Source organism: Mus pahari, chromosome 19, assembly GCF_900095145.1.
Source record: "Mus pahari chromosome 19, PAHARI_EIJ_v1.1, whole genome shotgun sequence".
Taxonomy (NCBI): domain Eukaryota; kingdom Metazoa; phylum Chordata; class Mammalia; order Rodentia; family Muridae; genus Mus; species Mus pahari.
The window spans coordinates 3929414-3944385 of NC_034608.1; the positions used below are offsets into that span (position 1 = coordinate 3929414).

The 14972-nt window shown below is 40.9% G+C and overlaps 1 long non-coding RNA gene across 1 annotated transcript in view; it reads left to right on the plus strand.

Annotated features, from left to right (window-relative positions):
- The window catches only part of LOC115062617, a 24186-nt gene extending 13518 nt beyond the window's left edge, over positions 1-10668 (plus strand). The window contains exon 3 of the long non-coding RNA XR_003842569.1: positions 8497-10668. This is a non-coding gene — a long non-coding RNA (uncharacterized LOC115062617). The remainder of the gene's footprint in view (positions 1-8496) is intronic.
- The last annotated feature ends 4304 nt before the right edge of the window (positions 10669-14972 follow it).

Consider the following 14972-nt stretch of genomic DNA (forward strand, 5'->3'; position numbering starts at 1 on the left):
TCTCTCTCTCTCTCTCTCTCTCTCTCTCTCTCTCTCTCTCTCTCTCTCTCTCTCTCTGTTTTTGGAGATAGGGTTTCTCCGTATAGCCCTGGCTGTCCTGAAACTTACCAAGCTGGCCTCCAACTCAGAGATCTGCCTTGCCTCTGTCTCCTGTTTGGATTAAATGCACGTACCACCACTGCCTGATCTATATCTATCTATCTATATATTTTAGGAATACACAAATATTCAAGCTGTTGGGATTTTTTTTCTAGTGAGATGGCTCAGTGATTAAGAGTACTGACTGTTCTTCCAGAGGTCCCGAGTTCAGTCCCTAGCAACCATGTGGTGGCTCACAGCTATGTGTAATGGGATCTGATTCCCCCTTCTGAGGTGCATAAAGATAGAGTGCTCATCTCCATGCACGACATGAATACATGAATTTTTAAAAGTCAAAGTTGATATATTGATTGGCATGATGCAGCCCAGTGGTAAGTAGAGCCACCATCTGGTTAATATGCAATGAATTGCAAATATGTAAGTTATAAGATGCATGCCTTTTCAACGTGTGAACTCACCATATTCAGGATTATACATCAAGGCTAAAGAAATGGCTCAATGGTTAAGATCACTATCTGTTCTTGTAGAAGACCTGGGTTCAGTTCACAGCACAAACATGTTGGTTCGTTGGTACAAAAACCACCTGCAATTCCACCTTCAGGAGACCCAGTGGCCTCTTTGGACACTGGCACACTTGTGGCATACAAACACACATAAAGTAAAAACAAAACTTAAGAAAAGATAATGTGCATATTCAATACAACCAAATGATGTGTATTCTTTTCTACCATCTCTTCCTAGACTTCCCACAACCGAAGACATAAACAAGCCTCTTGTAGAATTTAGCAGCTGAAATATGGCTTGTATTTTTTTTTTTTTGAGGGAACAGTGTCACTATAACAAAATGCCTGATTTAGGGCAGTTATAAAGGAAAGAGGTTTATTTTAGTCTAGGATTCTGGAGTGGAAGGTAAGTGGAGACGATGAATGCTAGAAGAGGAACCAGGATGATCAAGGAAGACAAGGTTCCCAGGTGTAAGAAGAAAGGACTTCACAGTTTTTAGTGGTATCGGTTCTAAAAAGAGGGCTTGCAGAAGGTAATGGGATGGTTATGGAAAGAATCTTAAGTACATCATTATGTGTGCAAATGTATGGTCACAGGTGTGCTATGTATGGTGCCCTGTGATATGTGTGGAGGCCAGAGGACAACTTTCAGGTGCCATGTGTCTCCTACCCAATGGGGCCTGGAGATTGACCTCAGGTTATTTGTCTGGAAAAAAGAATAAGTCAGTGTCTGCCTACACAGCCCACACTGGCCTCAGATTTGTGATCCTTCCTTCCACTTCAACTTCTGAGTAGTGAGATTTTAGACATGAGCTACCATGCCTGGCTGGTTTTGTTTGTTTGTTAAGACACGGCTTTGCTATGGGTTGGCACAGCCATATCCACCAGAAAAGGCGAGAGTCATGAAGCCAGCACAGCTCCTTGACATGGTTCTAGCAAAGCCCAGCACAACTCCTTGAATCACTGTCCTTCATTCTCTAACATTTGGGTTTTCTCTATGTGTTGCATTCTTGGGAACTTTCTGCATTATGATTCATTTTATGTCTTTTCCTGAGGAAAAGTACGTCTGAGCGTTTCTAGGAAAATCCTAAAACTAACTCTATCTGGTCACTATTTGGAAGTCTTCAGTCTGCCCTGGAGATCTGCAAGCACCGATGTGCTCACAGGTGTTTGAGGAAGCCATTGATCCAGGAGTCTTCTTGGGGTAGTGGCCCCTGAGCTAACTCAAGCAGTATAATTGGTACAGGGTAAACAGGCACAAATGACAAATTCTGATTGGCCAGGAGAAGAGGTTATAGATTCAAGGTCTCTTTTTGTTATAGGCTTAGAGCTCTCTGAAAATGTAGTTTAAAGGGAGGGGGTTGTACAGGGAACAGCCCTGGAGGAATAGGACTTAGTAAATATGATAGGTTGGCTGAAATAAACTTTTCCTACTGTATATTGTAGCTGATGAAACAACAAAAAAGAAGTTATAGTAAAAAAAGTTAGGTACTAGTATTTGTTATTCATAAAAAGACTCATTCAGATATTTTCTGTTTGTCTGGAGTGCTTTAAAACTACAAACACTGGGCCTGAAGAGATGGTTCAGCAGTTAAGAGCATTGGCTGCTTTTCCAGCCACCACATAGTAGCTCCCAACCATCTGTAATGGGATCCAATGCCCTCTTCTGAAGGCAGCGACAGTGTACTCACATACATAAAAAACAAGCAAGCAAGCAAGCAAACAAACAAACAAAAAACAACCCTAAAAACAAATGAACAGTAACAACAGCAAAAACTCGACAAACGCTGCCAGCCTAAAAAACAGGCTCATAAATAAATGTGTTTGCTTTGGAGAAGATGCTTTTTTTTTTTTTTTTTTTTTAAAGATTTTATTTTATTTATTATATGTAAGTACACTGTAGCTGTCTTCAGACATTCCAGAAGAGGGAATAAGATCTTGTTAAGGGTGGTTGTGAGCCACCATGTGGTTGCTGGGATTTGAACTCTGCACCTTTGGAAGAGCAGTCAGGTGCTCTTACCCGCCGAGCCATCTCACCAGCCCTGAGAAGATGCTTTTTAGAGTCTTTAAATTGGAGTTGTAACCATGTACAGTGTATTAGTCAGGGTTCTCTAGAGTCACAGAACTTACGGATGGTTTCTATATAGTAAAGGAATTTATTGATGACTTACAGTCTGCAGTCCAAATCCCAACAATGGTTCAGTAGTAGCTGTGAATGGAAGTCCAAGGATCTAGCAGTTGCTNAGTCCCACACNGCAAGNAGGCGAAAGAGCNAGANCCAGACTCCNTTNTNCCAATGTCCTTATATGGTCNCCAGCAGAAGGTGTAGCCCAGATTAAAGGTGTGTNCNACCACACCTTTAATCCCAGATGACCTTGNACTNGGAGATCTCCCTGTCTTAATCTTCTGCATTCAATCCCCACAGTGTCTCAAGATCTCCATACCAAGATCCAGATCAGAAACTTCTATCTCCCAGCCTCCAGATTAGGGTCACTGGTGAGCCTTCCAATTCTGGATTGTAGTTCATTCCAAATATAGTCAAGTTGACAACCAGGAATAGCCACTACATACAGGTAATGAAAAAAAATCAAACAGGCTGGTGAGATGGCTCAGCGGTTAAGAGCACTGACTGCTCTTCTGAAGGTCCTGAGTTCAAATCCCAGCAACCACATGGTGGCTCACAACCATGTACAACTACAGTGTCCTCATATACATAAAATAAATAAATAAATGTTAAAAAAAAGGAAAAAATCAAACACATAATCTGAACCACTAGGATAATCATTAATTTGTCTTTGTTCTGTGGAACTTGTATAAATAAAGAAGGATCTGGTTTCTAGTCGGTCGGTCAGAGTCACAGAAGCCTGATAGGTTTAGTCAGAGACGTGCTTTTCCTCCATTATTGCCCCTGACTCCCTCTGCTGGCTCATCACTGCCATCCCCCAACCTCTTCTGGAAGGCCCCACCAACATGTCTAGTGGCTTTAAACTTGTGACCTTCTAACTTCAGCCTCCCTATTGCTGAGATTTACAAAGTGTTTGCCACTGATTTTGGCTAAGAATTTTTTTTTTTTTGGCTAAGAATTTTTTAAACAGTGTCACCTGCAACCAAGTTGTTAAAAAGTGGGCTATTTGTTTTTTCCAGGGGCTGTCCAGAGGATCGAATCAAGGGCTTTTTCAGGTTGCTATGTTTGCTTTTTAATTTTTAAAATTTATTTTTATTTCATTTTAATTATTTTATTTTGAGACGTGGTCTCTTTGCACAGCACTGGCTATTCTGGATCTGTGTAGTCCAGGCTAGCTTCAAACTTAGAGATCTGCCTTCCTGGCACTGCCTAAAGTGTACTGAGATTAAAGGTGTGCACCACGATGCCCTGCAAAGTTGCTATTTTGGATGTGCTTTAAGCAGAAAACTGAGTCATGGAGGGCAGAAGGTGGATGAGGCCACAGTCTGGAGCCTCCAGAATATTGTAGTTGGCACAGAACTATTTCTGGCTCATTCCTGCAGGAGGCTTTACTTGTAAGGAGCTAAATGAGGTGATTAGATACTCCATGTGTGGGGTTGTCTGCTCCCTTGGGAACACTCTCTGGTAAAAGAAAAACAAAGCCATTAGACTGGACTGGTAATATATTTTAGAACAGAGTACTTTCCCCCCCTCCTTTGCCATATTTCAGGGCCAGATGGGATGATTGAAGATTGTGGTCATGAGACTCAAGCAGTCTCTAGTCTGAGAGCATTATATTGCAGGTAGACCTGGTTGCAGTTAGTATTTGACCTGCTTGTTAATCTCCTCTGTAGGTTGCATTACCAGAGGACCGTTTGTGGGTTTCAACACCAGTTAACCAACATTACTCTAAAACTATACATTTAGTAGATAACTAGAAATGAAGTTAGTAAAAAAAATTTAAGGTTTTCATACTTGCAATTAATTTACTTTTAAGTACTTGTTTATCATGGGAGATCTTGATGGCATATCTTTTAAAAGCTTGAAAAGTTAAAAATATATACTCTATATGCTCATTTTCAAAACCATATCACATCTGTATTTAAAAGTTACTGAGCCCAATGCTATAGATAACAGTAGCTAATGTGATGTATTAATGTTTAGTACCCACATAAACACAGGAAGACAGGAACCATTTTTTTTTTTTTTTTAACAGACAAGCCTCAGAGAGATTTGGTTCTTTTCCAGAGCCACAGATCTCCTAAGAAGCTGTCAACACTGACCTCTAAGGAAGTGAATTTATATTATCCGCTTGAGAGCAGCATGTTCTCGGGCTTTGTAGCAAGGTAGCATTACAACCCTGTCAGAGTATGGTGGTGTAGCAAGGTAGCATCACAACCCTGCCAGATTACGGTGGTAGAGGCAGGTGGATCTTTTGTAAGGTTGAGGCCAACCTGGTCTATAAAGAGAGTTCTAGGCCAGTGAAGAGCTACATAGTAAGACCCAGTCTCACGAAATAAATAATTAAAACAAAAGTGAAACAACTCAACTTGTGGTTTCTAGGATGGCACCCGTTTCTTACAACTTTCCTCTTTCCTCTGGGCCCCTTACCCTTGGTGATGAAAGTAATGGACCCTGCACATGTGAGTACAAGGGTTCACACTCTTTACCCACCCCAACTACTCCCAGATGGGGAAAAGTGGAGGCTGGAGAGATAGCTCAGCAGGTAAAAGCATACCCCACTCCTACAGAGAGCCAGAGTTTGTCTCTTAGCACCAGTGTCAGGTGGCTTATGATTGCCTATAGCTCCACTCCAGGAGAGCCAATGCCCCCTCTTCATTCCCATGGGCACCTGCATGTGCATGGCACAGACACACATGTATTAGTCAGGATTCTCTAGAGTCACAGAACTTATGGGATGTCTCTATATATTAAGGGAATTTATTTAATGGCAGTCTGCAGTTAAGCTAATGACATAACCCAACAATGGGCAGCTGTGAATGAGAAGTCTAAGAGAATCTAGGAGTTGCTCATTTCCATGAGGCTAGTTGTTTCAGCTGGTCTTCTGTATAAACTGGAATTCTGAAGAAGTAGGTTCCAACAGATGTGCTGGCAAGTAAGTGCAAGCAGGTGAAGAAGAGTGAGCCTTCCTTCTCCCATTGTTCTCCATCAGAAGGAATGGCCCAGATTAATAGTGTGTACTATCACACCTAGTTTTGGAACTTGCTATGTACCAGGCTGACTTTGAACTCAGAGATCTGCTTGCCTCAGTCTCCTGAGATTAAAGGTATGTTCTACCTTGCTTGAACCTAAGTGTTTCATGGCTGCTATTGCCTCAACATCTGGATCAAAAAAATGTGTTATCCCATGTTAAGATTCAGGTCAGAAGCCTGTGTCCTTCTGCTTCAAAATCTGCATTCCAGGTGTGCCCTCCATTTCTGAATTGTAGTTCATTCCAGATGTAGTCAAGCTGACATCCAGTAATAGCCATTATAACAGACTTAAACAGAAAATCAAAATAAAATTAAAAAATATTTTTAAAAAGATGAGTATGACTGGGTGTTGGTAGCATACACCTTTAATCCTAGCACTCAGGACGCAGAGGCAGGTGGATCTTTATGTTTCAGGCCAGCCTGGTCTACAGAGCAAGTTCCAGGTTAGCCAGGGTTACACAGAGAAACCCTGTCTCAAAAGCAAAATCAAATGAACAAAAACGTTGGGCAGCTTAATCTCAGCACTCTGGGGCAGAGGCAGGTGGATCTCTATATTAGTTCAACTGCAGCCTAGTCTATGAACTGAGTTCCAGGGCAGCCAAGGCTACGTAGTAAGACTCCATCTTAAAAACTAGAATAAACTCAAGAAAGATGATATCTTGAGATTCATTCCTGTCCATTTCCCTCCCTGTGTCAGAAGCCTGTGGGGTTCTTCAGATCTAGTATCCTACATTTTGTCTTGGGTTATAGTAAGAGGTTCTCATTTTTGACAGCTGATGGGTAAAATGTACCAATGAATCCTGGGCACAGAACCTAGAATGTTTTAAATGTTTAAAGAAGAAACACAGTTGGGGGTTTTGAGGAACTACAAGTCTTTGTTATATGCTGTAAGGATAGGAAGTAGTGGTTAAAAATGGTTACAGACACACAGATGTCATGTTTGGAGTCAGGGCCTGAGGGGTGCCTCTGTCTGAGAGAAGTGGAAGCTAGGGGAAATCTGATGCAAAAGAAAGCAAAGATGTAACCCAGACTTAAGAAACTCCTTCTCAGACTGGCAAGATGGCTCAGACAGTATAGGTGCTTGCTGCTAACTCTTAGGGCCACGCCTCCCAACACACACACACACACACAAAGAGAGAGAAAGATGGCAGCAGACAGGCTCCTCTAACTTCAGAAGGTATTTTTAAATTCAAGCTGCCTACATTTTATGATATGCAGAAGTGAGGATATTTGAAAGGTGAGATGAAAAGGGAGTCAGGGCAGCCTCTTGGTTTTAGGTCTTTGGAAAAGTGAATGGATGCATTATGAGCTACGATTGAGCATGTCAGCATGCAGTATGAGAAATCTTCATGGGGAATGTCAAGAATGAGGAGTTTTAGGGTAGGGTTTTTGTTTGTTTATTTGCTTGTTTTGTGATACAAGTGTCCTAGAGACTACTATTTCAGGGGTTCAGGTGTGAGATATATACATGGAGTTTTGTTTGTGGACTGGAATGAACCTGTGGATTGAAAATTGGAAGCAGGACTGGAGAGATGGCTCAGTGGTTAAGAGCACCGACTGCTCTTCTGAAGGTCCGGAGTTCAAATCCCAGCAACCACATGGTGGCTCACAACCATCCGTAATGAGATCTGACGCTCTCTTCTGGTGCATTTGAAGACAGCTACAGTGTACTTAGATATAATAATAAATAAATCTTAAAAAAAAAGATTTAAAAAAAAAAAAGAAAATTGGAAGCAACATCCCTGCTGTGACAGTGGCATTCCTTATGGATTAGGGATGGGAGGGCTGAGACCCAGTTCTCTCCGTTGGGTACATGGATAACATTGATAAGAGTTACAAAGTCAGTTGGGGTGTAAAGAGCCTTGCGAGACAAGTGCAGTTGGACTTTAAGTGACATTTTTGATCCTGACAACTGGTTAAGAGGCAGGATGCAGAATGCAGAAGCTGGAGACAGCCACAGCTATGTGACATCGTTTCATAGACTCGAGTGGCTGGCTGAGAAGTGAGAAAAGGAGCCAGATGTGATGACCTTCAAAGTAAGGCTTCAGGCCTTGCACTACGGAACTTTGAGGACTGACTTGGATGCTCGATATATTTTCCACATGCTACATGTTTCTGGCAAGTTAGGAGGTGGTAGGGAGGTCAGCAGGGGGGTGAGTTATAGGAATGAAAGACCTGGAGCGGTCAGTGAATTATTACTCAAAAAGGCATGTGCAGGGAGGAGAGACTGAGCATGTAACCAACTGTAGATCCTGACTCTGAATACATAGGAAAGAAAGTCAAGTCTGGGTTTGGTTGTCCAGATAGAAAGAATTAGGGGGCTGTAGAGTAACTGGCTGGCCAGAGGAGGTGAAGGGCTTCATACCAGGCCACAGGTGTTAAAGGCTGACTGATCAAACAAGTAGGGAAAAGCACCAGTGTGACCAGCACCCTGCAGCTCTCAACCACATCGGGAAGGTGCATGCAAAATATATATTGGTATTTTGCCTGCATGTTGCATGTATGTGTGTATGAGAGTGTTAGATACTCTGGAACTGCAGTTACAGATACTTTTAAGCTTCCAGGTTTCTGCTGGGAATTGATCCTGGGTCCTCTAGAAGAACAGCTCATGTTTTTAACCACTGGGTCATCTCTCCAGGACCCAAAAGTGTGTATTTTTATATTTATCCAAGAAGAGTGAATGCCATGTAATGTTGAGTCATGTGATGAAAAACCAGTCTTTTTTTTTTTTTTTTAGGAGTTTTCTAAAACAGAGTAAAGGCTGGGAACACAGCTCAGCTGGTAGAGTGCTTGCCCAGCCTGCATGGAGTCCTGGAACCCTGATTTGTTTCTCTCTCGGCATGGTAAAACACCAATCAAAAGCAACTTGGTTGGGGGAGAGTTTACTTGGCTTACACATCTTGATTCCATTTAATCATGAGGAACATCATGGCAGGAACTCAAAAGCAGGAGCAGAGGCAGGAACTGTGGAGGGGGGAACGCTGCTTACTGGCTTCCTTCTTATGGCTTACCTAGCTCTCTTTCTGATACAACCCAGGGCCTCTTGCCTAGGAATTGTACTGCCCACAATTGCCTGGGTCTTCCTGCATCCATTATTCATCAAGAAAATGCCTCCACAGACATGCCCACAGGAGAAGCTGGAGGAGGCAAATCCTCAATAGAGATTTCCCTTTCCCTTTCCCAGACATGTCTAGGTTTGTGTCAGGTTGACACAAACTAACTAGCCCACCTGGGTTTGAGCCTCAGTTTTATAGGACCTCGGTATGGTGGCATGCAGGAGTAAGAGGGAGAGGAGAACCAGAAGTTCAGGGTTATCCTTGGCTATGTAGAGACTACAAAACCAGGCTAGGATGAATGAGATCCTGTCGTTTCCCCTCCTTCCCTCAACTTGAAAAAAACAGAGACCAGAGTCAGGAGGAAGCCCAGGCCATACCCTTTCCTAGAGTTCCTAGGGAAAAGAATATACAGCCAGATGGCCAGTATAATTCCTCTGTACTCAAGGCAAGGCTGTTTAGTATCTGGCCCTGTGTTGACTTAGGATAAGGGAAATAAATACTGGGTTGATCTGAGAGTTAGAAGTGGTTGTTGAGAGTATGGGCTGTGCATGGCATGGGAGATGTAGGCAATCCTCATTTTTATTTTAGGCCAGTAATTAATGGGTGGCCAATAAAACCTGTTTATAAAGAGGCTGCTTGTCCTTTGAACTATCTCTTTTGTGGCAGGGCTCTGTGGCCTTTGATGCTGAGGGCCATGCAGGAGGAACAACAAATGGCTTTAGAACTCATGGAATCTGGCCCACAAGTTAGCACAACCCAGATGTTTGTGCCTCAGAGAGGCAGGGGACCCACTCAGGACTACATGTCCTTTGGGCTTCACTCTGTCATTGAGTTTTGCTCTGCTTGCTGCCTTCACATCCATCTTAATGTAAGAATTGTATGAAAGCTCTAACGGGGCTTCCAGCCCCTCTCTGGGCAGTATCTCTGGCACTCACAATAATAAGACTTGATCTTTTTCAACCATTGCTTCTGGAGCAGACTAATGATTCAGTTACCACCCTAAGAAAGAACTTAGAAATATAGATGGCTAGCTAAGACCGCCATCCTTAGAAAGCATTTGAAAGGCTAAAATTGATAGTGAAGCCAGATTAAGATGTTTTTGTTAGTGGCTCTGATGTAGAAAATCTTAGGAAACAATTTGAAGCTTAGGAGCACATATCTTATTAGTTGAGCTAGAGACCTTTTGAGGTCAGGGAACATTGATCATTGGCTGATGTGACTCTTACTGAGGCTGGATTGGAGATGGTTAATTGGTACCCATTTTTGCCCTCAGCTTCCTGATATGATTGAATAAAAATTTCTGGTGAGTAGATGTGCAGCCTGAGAATTTAAAGTAGAAATGACATGAGTTTAGATTTGTGATTCCTGTAAGATTGTTTTTTATAAATTACTTTTTAAGATAAATAATAAAATAATTGATCCTTTCTTTGTAATCTCAAATCCCTGCCAGTCAGTAAGAGAAACTTGCTGAGAAAATTACCTTTTTTGCTTATATTGATAATTTATAACAAGTTGCTTAGTTATGAATGTACATGGGTATTTGGGAATAATTTATTTTCTTTATCTGTACTATGTAGTGTTTTTCATGCAAAGGTATTGGGGAACACACTGTTTTTCATAGTTATTCAAGAGAAAAATAGGATGAAGTCACTTGTAATTTCTATGCTGCTTGAAAGATTTTGTTGAGATATATAAACTGTGGGAGAAAAAATAAAGCTGTTAGAACATGTTTGTTGAAGCTTTGCTCTGCCCTAAACTGGGAGACTTTGAAAAAAATCAAAGTTACAGGAATTCCTCTTCAATGGACCTAGAACTATTTCCTCCAACAAAGAGTTTCCTGAGCAACAAATAAATAGACAGGCAGACAAAAAAAAAAAAAAAAAGACATAACTCTCCTCCCCTACATTTTTATATCCTTTTAGAGTTAAGAGTGATGGTTTCCTGCCAAAAGACTAAATCTTCAGCTTCTCTTGTGGATTATGAAAGCCATTTTCACCCCTATAAGGGGCTGCATCATATCTTCTTTAGAGGCATTTTGGCCATCCGCACATTTGGGTGAGAAAGATGTCCCCTTACCGTGAATAAACATGGTCCCTCCTAAGGTCAGACCAAGCCTCTTCTCTTTCTGCAGTCTGTCTCTTTACGACTGCTTTAACTAATCTAACACTTTCCCTTGTCTAATGCTCACAATGCAGGCACAACTGCGATGGGGCTAACCACTCTCTGACTGGGTCTGAGACCCATACCTAATACTCTACATTCAGTCAAAACAAACAAACAAACAAACAAACAAACACCCTAATGTCTGGAAGTCACAGGCCCTAGACCAAAACTTAGTACTATCATCTACCTAAATAAAGATAGCATAAAATTACTTACTGAGTACTTGCTCATACTCATAGGTAAATGCTACTTTCAGCCTTAATCTTAGAATTCTCTTTCCAGTCAGTGGCTCTGGGTGCTGTGACTGTCCGGCATGGATAGAGGAGATTCCCAAGGAGGTGTCTACTCTTCACTATTGGCTATGAATACATTCTGGGAGAAGTGAAATTATTGCCTACTTTTGAGCCCACAAAACCCCAGTGAGTAACTTTAAGCTGATGGTCAAATATATAACCCTATTTGAATTCACTTGATCACAAAATTTAAACAACAACAACAACAACAACAACAACAACAACAACAACAGAGATTTGTCAAATAGGTCTGTAGGGAGAAGGAGAGAGTTGACAGAAATCCCAGGATGGTAAAATGGTTGATGGAGAGAACAACCAGATTACATTATAAACATGCATGAATGCTAAAGATGTCTTAGTGATTAAAAGCCTTTGCTGTTCATCAGAGGACCTGGGTTCAGTTCCCAGCAGCCATGTAGCAGCTTACAATAGTTTGTGACTCTCCTGGCCTCTATGGACACTGATGAACTAGCCTGCTTCCATCTTATGCTTGAAAGCCATCTTCTAATAAAGACAAACTAGGTTCCTTCCTGTTTCTTATTAAATCTGTTTCTTATAGATTGTCTTATAACCTTAACTACAGATGATTCTGTCCTGCCTGTTTCAGGTAACAGCAACCACACCTTTCTTTCAGAAGGCTATTATGACTACCTTGTTATGATCACCTTGCAATCATATCTTTGCTTTACAAGAGGTTGTTGTCATGACCAACTTGTAAGGCTTCTGTAACCCTGCCTATTTGCCTGCAAAATACCCCATTTGGAAACATACCACCCCTGACTATAAAACCCCTTATTTTGCCAATGCCCAGTGCTGACCACTTGAATCCCACCTTAGGGAGGCAGCTGATATACACAAATAAAAGCGCTTGCATTAATTACTTGGTTGTTTAATTAATTTGGCTATGATAATTTAGGTCAGTGGTCTTTCTCCTCAAATCCTTAGGATTAGCAAACCAGGCACAAACAGTATACAGATATTCCTTCAGGCAAAACATCCATTCACACAAAAAAAAATAAAATTTAAATTAAAAAATTTTAAAGGTTAAATAGACAATGTCAGTATTTTGAGAAATGACAAGTCTCTTCATTCATTGCCATTTAAGGAAGAGGGGCTTCTCTAAGGAGGAAGGTAGCATTTATCCATGAGGACAAATAAAAATATTTAACCAGTAATTTAATGGTATGCTCATTTTCCAAAATAGCAATATTAAGTTCCCATGTGAGGACTGGTGCATACCCCTTATAGCATGGTTTTTTCATCATATTTGTAGTGCCAGGTATGGATTCCTTGGGAATGGATCTATAATACAAACAGTGTGATTGGTTACTCCATCATAGTCATGCCAGTATTGCACCAGTATGTGTATCTTGCCTACTAGAAGCTAGGAGTTATGAAACAAAAATCCCAATAGCAAAGTGAGATAACGCCTTCTGAGTCGTTGGACAGGGAAGACCCAGAGCATCTAACAGTTAGAAGCTTCTGCCACCCTTCTTGGTTACTCCTCAGAATTGGAGACGAAGACACCATTGCTGAAGATCACACACGTTGATTGCAAGATATAAAGTTTTCCTTCCAGCAGACTGGCTTTTAGAGTTACATAAAGTACTTGAAGGCTGCTGGGGGAGAAAAGATGTCAATGGTTTTACCCAGCTATGAACCACAGGACCTCCCCATCTCTTAGATCTTCCTAGGTCAATGATCTACCTAGATAATCTGATGAAAGTGTTTATCATGTCTCAGATTCTCTAGCAGGCGGGTTTTAAATTTATTTAATTTGTGTGTGCGTGAAGGGGTGTAGACCTGGTCCCTTTGCATTTTCACCTTCCCTGTTAAGGATTCCAAGCCCTGAACCATACATAAGCCAAACTAAGCCTCAAGTCTCCTCTGATGGTTGTTCTGCAAGTATTCTCCCACGGTAATAAGAAAGGTAACTAATGTAGCACTCATAACTGCCAGCTTTCTTTAGAGCTGGGTGTGGTATGTGTTGAATGTTCTGATAAGTTGTGCCTTTGTTCAAGAGCTTTATTCCCCGCCCCCCCTCCACTGCTTTAATGACCCATCGGTCTCTTCAGGGTACTGCTCAAACTACCTTTTCCTTGTATGGTTTTTGTCTGTTGCTATCCAGTTTTATTTCATTACTTCTTAATTTCTTTGTTTTTATTTCATATGTACTGGTGTCTTACCTGCATGCATGTGTAAAGGTGTTGAGTCTCCTGGAATTGGAGTTACAGACAGTGGTGAGCTGCCATTTAGGTGCTGGGAATTGAATTTGGGCTCTCTGAAAAAACAGCCAGTGCTCTTTTTCATTCTGAGTTATTTCTCCAACCCCCGTTTCTAGTCAGTTATGATATGATTAGAGATGATCTTGATTATTTTGTACTTGTGAAGACGTTATTTAATGCCTACAGCATGATTTAATTTGTTCCATGAGAATGTTCCATGAGCTGCTGAGAAGAATGTATATTCTGAAGCTGTTGCATACAATATTCTGGAGATTTCTGTTAAGTCCTTTCCATGTCTGGTATGGTTTAACTCTGCATTTTCTTCCTGATTTTTTAAAATCTCGATTGCAGCTCTTTTGGTAACCGTGATGTATTGAGATCACTATTAATGTATATGGCTTATTTGCTTTTTCATGGCTAGAATTATTTATGAAATTATATACCTTAATATTTGGTGCATATATATTTATACCACTAAATTCTTTTTTTTAAAAAAAAGATTTATTTGTTTTATGTATGTGAGTACACTGTAGCTGTACAGATGGTTGTGAGCCTTCATGTGGTTGTTGGGAATTGAATTTTTAGGACCTCTGCTTGCTCTGGTCAACCCCGCTCGCTTTGGTTGGCCCTGCTCGCTCAGTCCCTGCTTGATCTGGCCCAAAGATTTATTATTACACATAAGTACATTCTAGCTGACTTCAGACACACTAGAAGAGGGTGTCAGATCTCATTTCGGGTGGTTGTGAGCCACCATGTGGTTTCTGGGATTTGAACTCAGGACCTTCTGAAGAGTGGTCAGCGCTTTTAAGCGCTGAGCCATCTCACCAGCCCTGTACTACTAAATTCGTTTTTTTTTTTTTTTTTTTTTTTTTTTTTTTTTTTTTAACATGTTTTTAAAGTTAATTTCTGTATTGTAGTACACGTTTTGTAGACCAGGCTGGCCTCGAACTCAGAAATCCGCCTGCCTCTGCCTCCCGAGTGCTGGGATTAAAGGCATGAGTCACCACGCTTGGTGTACTACTAAATTCTTAACAGATTATTCCTTTATATATTAATATAGGGAATATATGTTGTGGCCTGCCTTATCTATTTGCGTTTGGGATCAAAGTCTAACTTATAAGTTATAAGTATACCTATCTCTCCCTGGTTTTTGCTTGGCGTATCTACTTACATCCTTTTATTTGAATTTCTTTACCAGTAAGACTATTAATTACACAAACAACTTAACTGGGTATTGTTTTAAATCCAATCAGCTGTCATTTGTCTTGTAATTAGAGCATTCAGAATATTAATGAGTAGGGTATTTATTGGAAAATATTTGATAATTCTGATAGTTTCCTTGGTTGCTCAAATACTTAGCTAAATTATCTGATTATTTCTTTCTAATGTATTATTATTAGGTGTTTATGAATTTGGTTGAGTTGGGCATAATTGACCCTTCCCCTATGTTTATTTGTTCATCTATCATCATATACT